The sequence below is a fragment of the Castanea sativa genome, chromosome 8 (genome assembly GCF_040712315.1).
Source record: "Castanea sativa cultivar Marrone di Chiusa Pesio chromosome 8, ASM4071231v1".
NCBI classification, from domain to species: Eukaryota; Viridiplantae; Streptophyta; class Magnoliopsida; order Fagales; family Fagaceae; genus Castanea; species Castanea sativa.
The window spans coordinates 9,249,109-9,258,449 of NC_134020.1; the positions used below are offsets into that span (position 1 = coordinate 9,249,109).

Consider the following 9,341-nt stretch of genomic DNA (forward strand, 5'->3'; position numbering starts at 1 on the left):
GATACCCATGTCACCACAATACTTCCTAAAAGCTTTACTATCGAACTGGACACCATTATCAGAGATGAGTGTGTGTGGTATTCCGAATCTGGTGACAATATTTTTCCATATAAATTTCTTGGAATCAACATCTCGGATATTGGCTAAGGGCTCAGCTTCAACCCATTTAGTGAAGTAGTCTGTTCCCACGAGGAGCCATCTTTTGTTGCCAGCAGCTCTCGAAAATGGCCCCACAATGTCCAAGACCCATTGTACGAAAGGCCAAGGGCTGGAGAGAGGGTTAAGAACCCCTCCAGGTTGGTGGATATTAAGGGCGAACCTCTAACATTGATCACACTTTCTGGCATAGTCCTGAGCCTCCCTCTGCATATTGGGCCACCAATAACCCTGAGTCAGGGCTCTATGGGCTAAGGACCTTCCCCCGGTGTGGCTCCCACAGATTCCCTCATGCAACTCCTCCATTAATGTTTCTGTTGATTCAGGGTGCACACACAACAAATACGGTCCTGAAAAGGATCGTTTGTATAGCTTCTGGTCCTCGGATAACCAGAAACGCGGCGCCTTTCGACGTACCTTTTCTGCTTCAACCTTGTCTTCGGGAAGAATGTCACTTTTAAGAAAAGATATGATCGAATCCATCCAACTAGGACCAGGCCTTATTAGATGGATGCGAGGGGCGTTAGCAGTTACAAGAAAAGGTTCTACCAGATCCTCAACGAGAATAACCCTTAGTAGACCTTGAGCCGAGGATGTTGCCAACGTAGCCAAAGAATCTGCATGAGTGTTTCCACTCTGAGACGTGAGCTAAGGCAAAGGAGTCGAATTCAGCCTGCTGACGCTTGACCTGGGCCAAATATTCCTGCATTCGGGGGTCTCTAGCCTCCATGGTCCCCATGACTTGGCCGACCACTAACTGAGAGTCTGAGAACACATGGATTTTCTTGCCACCCATCTTATGTACCATTTGCATGCCTACCAAGACTGCTTCATACTCGGCCTCGTTATTAGTAGCCGAGAAGGCCAATCTCAAAGATTTTTCGAAGACAATTCCTTCGGGGACATTAGAACAAGTCCAACACCGGACACTTTTTGATTAGCAGCCCCATCCACATAAACTCTCCAAACCGAGGGCGATACGTCGTGATCACACCAACTGATTTTTCACCCAGGTGTGCTTCTTTTGAAGTTTCTTCTAACAATGGTTCGATGAAACTCGGCCACCAAATCAGCGAGGACCTTCCCTTTACCGAGGTACGAGGTTGGTATTTAACATCAAAGGCTCCCAAAATGGTTCCCATTTTGCCACCTTGCCGAATAATCGGCACTACGCAACACGGCCTTAAGAGGCAACTGGGTCAAAACAACCACGAGGATGAGATTGGAAATAATGAGGAAGTTTGCGCGTGGCGTGGACTACAGCCGAAGTGCTTTTTCCAAGGGCGGATAGCGCACCTCGGCCTCATTCAAGGACTTACTAACGTAGTAGATCGGTCTCTACTCCGCTTTCATTCCTTATAAGGACTAAGCTCACCGCGTGAAAAGCCACGGCCAGATAAGCGAATAAAACCTCGTCCACCTCAGGGCGAGATAAAATAGGTGGCCGAGAAAGATATTGCTTAAGCTGTTGGAAAGCTAATTCGCAGTCCTCGGTCCATTGAAACCCTTTCCACTTGTGCAACAACTGAAAGAAAGGATGGCACCTGGTCAGGCGACCGAGAAATAAATCTATTCAACGCAGCAATCATTCCGGTCAATTTCGAATCTCTTTTGGGTTCCTAGGCGGCTGCAAATTCTGAATAGCCTTAACCTGCACTGGGTTTACCTCTATGCCCCTATGAGTAATCATATATCCCAAGAACTTTCCGGATCCCACGCCAAAAGAACACTTGGAGGCGTTAAGGCGCAACTTATACTTCCTTAGCATCTGGAAGGTGTCGGCCAGATCTGTCATGTGTGAAGGTACTGTCTTACTCTTCACCACCATATCATCCACGTATACTTCGATGGTTTTCCCCAGTTGCTGTTCAAACATTCGGGTCATCATTCTTTGATAAGTAGCCCCAGCATTTTTTAATCCAAATGGCATAACCTTATAATGATAGTTCCCGGTTGGAGTAATGAAAGCAGTCTTCTCCTGATCCTCTAACGCCAAGGGAATTTGGTGGTAACCCTGGAAGGCGTCCAAGAAACTCATCCGAGGATGTCCAACAGTAGCATCTACCAGTTGATCAATCCGTGGCATTGGGAACGAATCTTTAGGACAGGCCTTGTTCAGATCAGTAAAGTCCACACATACTCTCCACTTGCCGTTCTTCTTCTTAACAACAACAGTATGAGCCAACCATTCAGGGTAGAAAACTTCTTTGATAGCCCCCGCCCTTTTGAGTTTAAGAACCTCTTCCTTCACGGCCTCAGAATGTTCTCGGGAAGATCGCCGAGGTGGCTGCCTCCTCGGAACAATGGCAAGATTGACGTTTAAGCGATGACAAATAAAGTTTGGATCTACGCCTGGAGCCTCATAGGGGTCCCACGCAAAGACATCCAAATTATCCTTCAGAAACTTCAACAACTCCATCTTCTCTTGGTGTGGCAAAAGTATGCCAACTTGGAAGAACCTCTCTGGATCGTCTGTTATCATAAACTTCTCTAACTCCTCACAAACAGCCTTGTCTCCTGTCATCGCTTCAGATGCCTCCGGAGCTGTTAATTGCTATGACTCCTGGTTGGGCAAGGTTGATGACTCAATTTCCGACTGACGAAGCACCGCAGCCGATATGCACTGCCTAGCCACTACCTGGCTGCCGAGGATTTCCTCAACATGCTCCCCCGAGGGGAATTTCAGCTTAACATGTAAGGTAGAGGAGACAGCTCCCAAAGCGTGCAGCCATGGCCTGGCGAGGATGGCTGTATATGGAGAGTACGCGTCAACCACAATGAAATCTACCTCAACCGTTCTGTCTTGCCGGATTGAACGGGTAAACGGATCCTGCCCCTTTCGGCACAACGGCCCTTCCTTCGAAGCTTATAAGTGGGGAGTCGTAAGGGGTTAAATCTTCCAACTCCAATCTTAGCCCTTTAAATAGATCAGGTACATGATATACGCACCGCCGCCACGATCTATCATCACCCTCCTCACATCATAGTTCCCTATGCGAGGGTAACCATAAGAGCATCGTCATGGGGGTAGGATAGTCCCTACTTTATCCTCCTCGAAGAAACCCAAGACGGTAAAGTACACTTTAATCTCTTCGGCCTGCTACCTACATCCTCGGCCTGCGGATGGGAAACCGCCATCACCCTAGTGGGACTGAGCCGTCCTACCGAGGTGCGAGCGAAGATAACATTAATTGTTCCCAATGCTGGCCGAGATGAACTTGTTCCTACGGTTGTTTGAACCAACTTGGTGACCTGCCCGGTGGTGGACACAAGTGCTGGTTTAACTTTCCCTCACCGACGAGCTGCTCTAGATGGTTCCACAGGTTCCGACAGTTCTCAGTAGTGTGACCCACATCCTGATGATACTGACAGAAAAGGTTTTGATTTCTTCTCGCAGGGTCCCCTGCCATCTTGCCGGGCCATCTGAAGAAGGGCTCCTTACGAACCTTTTCTAATAAGCGATGCTGGTTCTCGGAACACGATATTTCTGACTGAGTGTTGCCGAGCAGGATTGTCCGAAGTAATCCCTCCTCGGCTTGTTGTTGTGATATCTGTCCGACCTGAAATCCCTTCTCTCCTGTGGGATAACCTTCTCCTTTCCTTTTCCCTGCTGCTGGTCTTCCTCTACCCTTTTATATTCATCAATACGATCCATAAGACGGCGTACGCTGCGGACAGGCTTTTTCGTCAAGGACTTTCTTAGGTCGTGATCAGTAGGGAGACCCACCTTAAAGGTATTAAGCGCCACCTCATCAAAGTCGCCGTCTATTTCATTAAACATCTCCCAGTATCGGTCGGAGTATGCTTTCAGTGTCTCCCCTTCCTTCATGGCCATGGATAGCAACGAGTCCAATGGCCGAGGGACTCTGCTACACGTAATGAATCGCGAAGCAAATGCCCTAGTTAGCTCCCCAAATGAGCCTACAGATGCGATTTGAGACCGTTAAACCATCTCATAGCCACAGGTCCCAAGCTAGATGGGAAGACTTTACACATCAAAGTCTCGTTGTGAGAGTGTACTGCCATCCTCTGGTTGAAGTGACTCACGTGCTCCACCGGATCAGTCCGGCCATTATAGATGGTAAATGTGGGCTGGGTGAACCTCCCCAGGAAGCCTCCCCTTCTCAATCCTCCGTGAAAACGGAGATTTAGAGAGTTGGTGCAACGTCCTACTCATGGTATCGTTGCCTAAGCCCCTAGAACGAAACTTCTTACGTCTGCGGGTTGGCCTGTCGTCCTCCTCCACGAGGATGTTGCGCTGGTGGGGGAACATGACCTTGAGCTGTAAGCAAGTCCCCTATCCTTCTCTCGAGGAAGAACTAGACGAGGACGGGGAAACCTTACGTTTAGCGCGGCGTAACTTCCTCTTCAAACGATTGATTTCCCTACGCATGGATTTAGAACCCTCATCATGGGTAGTGCTACCCCCTCCACGAGTATGGCTAGCCCCGGTGTCCGTATGGACGCTTCCCTCACGATCCCTACGACGTTCAAGACGTTGGAAATGATCTTCCGGTTGTGATCCTTGTGACTCTGCATGGTGAGAGCCTAAGCCTGCCATAATATCCCTACCTCTTCTAGACTAGATTTCCCACAGACGGCGCCAATTGTAAGTGCACAAATGCACCTGGCCCCAAGAACAGTTATGGGCCCAGGCCCAATGAGCCTTAAACAATATGAATTTGTAGAGGGTGGGCTTGAAACCCAGGTTAGAAGTGTATGGGGATTAAATGACAAATTAAAGATTGCAAGAAACAACAATTGATATTGTAAATTGGCCTCCTCGGACTTAAGCCGAGAGCTGTTCTTCTATTATATCTTTCTCCTTGTCTTTTTTCTTCTTTAGATTACAAAAAGTCCGTCCCTCTTTCTATTCCCGGTTCCTCCTTAAATACTCCTCTTTTGAACACTTTGTACACGTGTTGCCCCACCTCCCCCTTAGCCTAGATATTTCCCTTCTCAGTGCCTTTGAATAGTAACCAGAAGTTTCTCTTCTACTGTTCAGGTGTCACTTCCCCATAAATGCGGCCAGGGTGGTAGGTGCAGGGTCTTTAATGTGGAGGTAGCAGCCTTTATCTTTGACATTTCTTCAACATCGGTACTTCTGGGGCGTTCTAGGGTTCTCCCCTTTTAACCATTGGCCTTAACCATGTCATCCCCTAATCTTTACTATGAAATCTCGAATTCTTCGGTGTTCATCCGAGGATAAGGTCACCCTCGGCTGGATCCTCGGATCCTCGGCGTATGGGCCGACCCATAGTACTAACAATTTCTAAACCCAGGATCAGGTCGGCCTTCCTTAACACGGCCCAAAAGGCCCACGTTCCCATCAGGATCTTTTTGCCCCCCACAACTATTATGCTACTATTTTAAAGTTGAGTTTAGACATTTTTAATAATGCTCACTTTCATTAAGTGTTGTTTCTTTTACATGTACACAAGGTGTTTGATGAAATTTCTTATGAGTTCTAGAATCCATAATATATGGAGAGTCGTAAGGAGGAAGATAGGTAAGAAATGTGATGCTCTATTGTTAATTTAATCAAGGTAAGTTGTGTTTGATTCTTATTACTATTTATCAATTAAAAATGTATTGTATATAAATGTTTTTCTTTTCTTCTAAACTTTGTCTCATTATTTTTATTTTCTTTTTTCTCCTGTTTTATCCTATACAATTGTTCAACTCAGGAGCACTACACCAAATTCTAGATGCCTTTTCAGTTAAACTAGGATAGGCTTATAGATACACATACTCCAACTTATAGATAGTCTATCCATTTGGATTAAAAATTTGTTGTTTTTTACCTCCGGTAATATGCCATTACATCATTTCTGAGATTTGTGTTACCAAGATTTTGTATAACTCAGTCTATTGTATTGTTTATAGTGATCGAACTATTGAGAGTGTATTGTGGTTTCTTCAATGAAATTGGTAGGTTTAAGAATATTTGCAAAATTGAGAATATTGTTTAATGGTGGGGAACATAATTTTTTGTTGGCTGGAAGCATAGACAAACACAAAATTTTAAAGGGTGATTAGAGATGCAATAGTTTAGAATTAGTCCCTTTTAAATTTGATGATTTTTCTACACAATGATGATGGACTATTTAGTACATTGATACAATTCTTTATTATGTTCAAAATCCTAACTTTCTTGATGTGTGGCTCTAACAACCTTTCATATGAAAGCCAGGAAACTTTGAAATTTTAAATTAATAATATAGATCATGTAGTCCAAACAAAATGTTCAAATTTATGATTTATGTCCCTTCCCATTCCTCTCTCTCATTTTAGATAAAAAATTTTCTTGGGGAATGATCTTAATCTATATAGTAGATTACTTGCAGCTTGGCAATGTTGTTGACTACAAGTATTATCTACATGGGTTGCCAGTGGATTCTGATGAGTACCTTCGCGTATTATATGAGGTTTCTTTTAAACCTTCTCTCTTTTTGTGCATTGCAATTTTTTTAATAATGATTTCTGTTTGGTTACTAGGATTTGGGCATCTTCTTTATATAGCTGTTTGGGCTTTGTTTTTTTCTCCCCCCCCCCCCCCCCCAAAAATAATCTATTTGGTTGCTGAAGGAAATCAAGTTCAAATTAGAATCTCAAATAAATTACATTGTCGGCAAAAGAAAACAAAAATATTTAAATTTTTACAACATTATTAGATTGCATGCATGGGATCTCTTATGGTCATTCTCTCAAAATTTTACACTGAACTACTAACACATGTGGTGACTCTTGACAACATCATATGCATTGAGAATTGACTTTTTGAAAATATGTAACAAATTTTTGGAGAAAAAACACCATTGTCTAATCCTTTAAGCAAATATGGATTCTAATTTAAAAGTGGTTCACACATTCCAATAATTTTAAAAGGGTGTTGATGATTTTGCTTTAAATTACTGGGACTGTTTTTCTAATTGAAGGGGTTGCCGATATTTCCTAGAGGCATGAAAGGTTTGATTTTGCATCGACAAAAAGTAGATAACTCAATTCAGTTATGATCCTGCTTTCATGCAGGAAATGAGGACAAGAAGACAAACATCTCATGAGTTTCACATACACAGTTGCAGAACTAGTTCATAAACCATAGAAATATGGACTATGTAAATGGACAAATGTCTATGTACAATGATAGATTTGCTTATTCAACTTATGGTGGTGTTCATAAAAGTAACGTTCAACTAGCATTGATAACACCTACTCTTCTAAGTTTATGAAATTTTACATGTATTAATTTTGTGATCTTTCGAAATTATGTTGTTTTAGGTTTCTACAAGTTTTGTACTTATTTTTATTTTTATGTGAACTTTTATTTTGAATAATTTGTTAATATTTTCATATATTTTCAAGTCAATACCTTCAACAAAATAAATATATTTAATTTCTATTTAATTATCCCGTGCATTGCACGGGTTAGCGACTAGTTATTATTAATTGTTGATGATAAAGGAGCCCAAGGCGTTGGGGTGAACTATGGACTACTAGGTGACAACCTTCCAGCCCCAGATGCAGTGGTTGGCCTACTGAAATCAAGAAATATCACCAAAGTTCGGATTTTTGAGCCAAACACTGAGGTGTTGAAGGCTCTCGAAGGCTCTAACATCGAAGTTGTGGTAGGAGTTCGAAACGAAGACCTCCAACTACTAGCATCAGATCAAAATTCAGCCTCTTCATGGGTTGATACAAATGTTAAACCGCTTATCCCAGCAGTGAAATTTAGGTATGTAGTTGCGGGCAACGGGGTCATTTCAGGGCCTCTAGCAAAATTTGTGCATGGTGCCATGAGTAACCTTGACAGAGCACTTAAAGGTGCAAATATTTCTGTACCAGTAAGTACTGCTGTCTCATACGACGTAATGGGGGTATCATATCCTCCTTCAAATGGTTCATTTTCAGACACCCACTTGAAAGTTATGGGATCCATTGTGTCATTCTTGGAGCAAAATGGGAGTCCCATTCTAGCCAATGTGTACCCTTATTTTACATATGTAAATGACCCCGAAAATGTGCACTTAGACTATGTTCTAGGAACTTCACTAGACGTGGTCTTGACTGATGGGCCTCTCCACTACAAAATGCTCATTGATGCCATGCTCAACGCCAGTATCTTGCATTGGAGAAAATGGGTGGAATTAGTGTTAGAATTGTCGTGTCCGAGAGTGGATGGCCTAGCGCTGGAAATGGGGACTTTGCCACCATTGCTAATGCCCAAACTTATGTTAACAGCTTGATAGCTCATGTGTCATTTGGATTGGGAACCCCAATGCGGCCAGGGAATGCGACAGAGACCTATGTGTTTGCACTCTTCAATGAAGATCTTAAGCCTGCGGGGACTGAGCAGAATTTTGGGTTATTTTACCCTAACATGACTCCGGTTTATCCTGTCAAGTTTTTTTTTTTTCCTGAAAAAGTAACTTACGAGTAGTTGTGGTAGTAATACAATGAATAGTCCTCTGGTTCAGTAGTTTATCTGCTTTAATTAGTTAATTCATGCAGGCGGACTCTAGCTAAATTTGAAATAATTAATATATTTTTATAATATATATGATTTAGGCATTGATAAATTATACCAATATAATATATTTTTCAGCTTCTCACTTATCATAAGTGCCTTAATTTTAACTTTAAATTTTCTTCCACTCGTGTACTTTTGATGTTACAAAGATCTGAAATCCAAATTTGCATGTGAAAGCTCGGATTTGTGTTAAAACACAAGAGCTTGTTCAGACTCCCAAATAAAAACTACGGCTGGATTGTTTTACTCTAACTTAAACTAAGTGCAGAACAAGAGTAAATAAGCGTAATAAGCTGATAACTCTACCCTAAGCCATATTCATCCATTATCAACAATAAAATGAAAGCATAAAGAGTATGGAAGAAAGATGCAAACACAAGATAACACCGAGACGTGTTATCGAAGAGAAAACTGAAAAACTTGGTGAAAAACCTCTCTGCGACCCTCCAAGTCAAAATCGATCCACTAGAGAATAAAGTTGGTGTACACGAATAACAAAAGACCCTCCAAGCCTAGTCTACCCCATGAACTTGAGCCTTCCAAGCTCCTGCTACCAACTGACTTCTCGGAGCCTTGTCTTCTCTAACTTTCCAGATCTCGCAATTTAGCTTGATTGCATCCCTCAATGAATGGCATCTTCCAATGCTTCTTGGCA

At 42.7% G+C, this 9,341-nt stretch overlaps 1 pseudogene; it reads left to right on the forward strand.

Annotated features, from left to right (window-relative positions):
• Positions 1–7,604: 7,604 nt before the first annotated feature.
• On the forward strand, positions 7,605–8,682 carry LOC142605837 (putative glucan endo-1,3-beta-glucosidase GVI; annotated as a pseudogene).
• Positions 8,683–9,341: the final 659 nt, after the last annotated feature.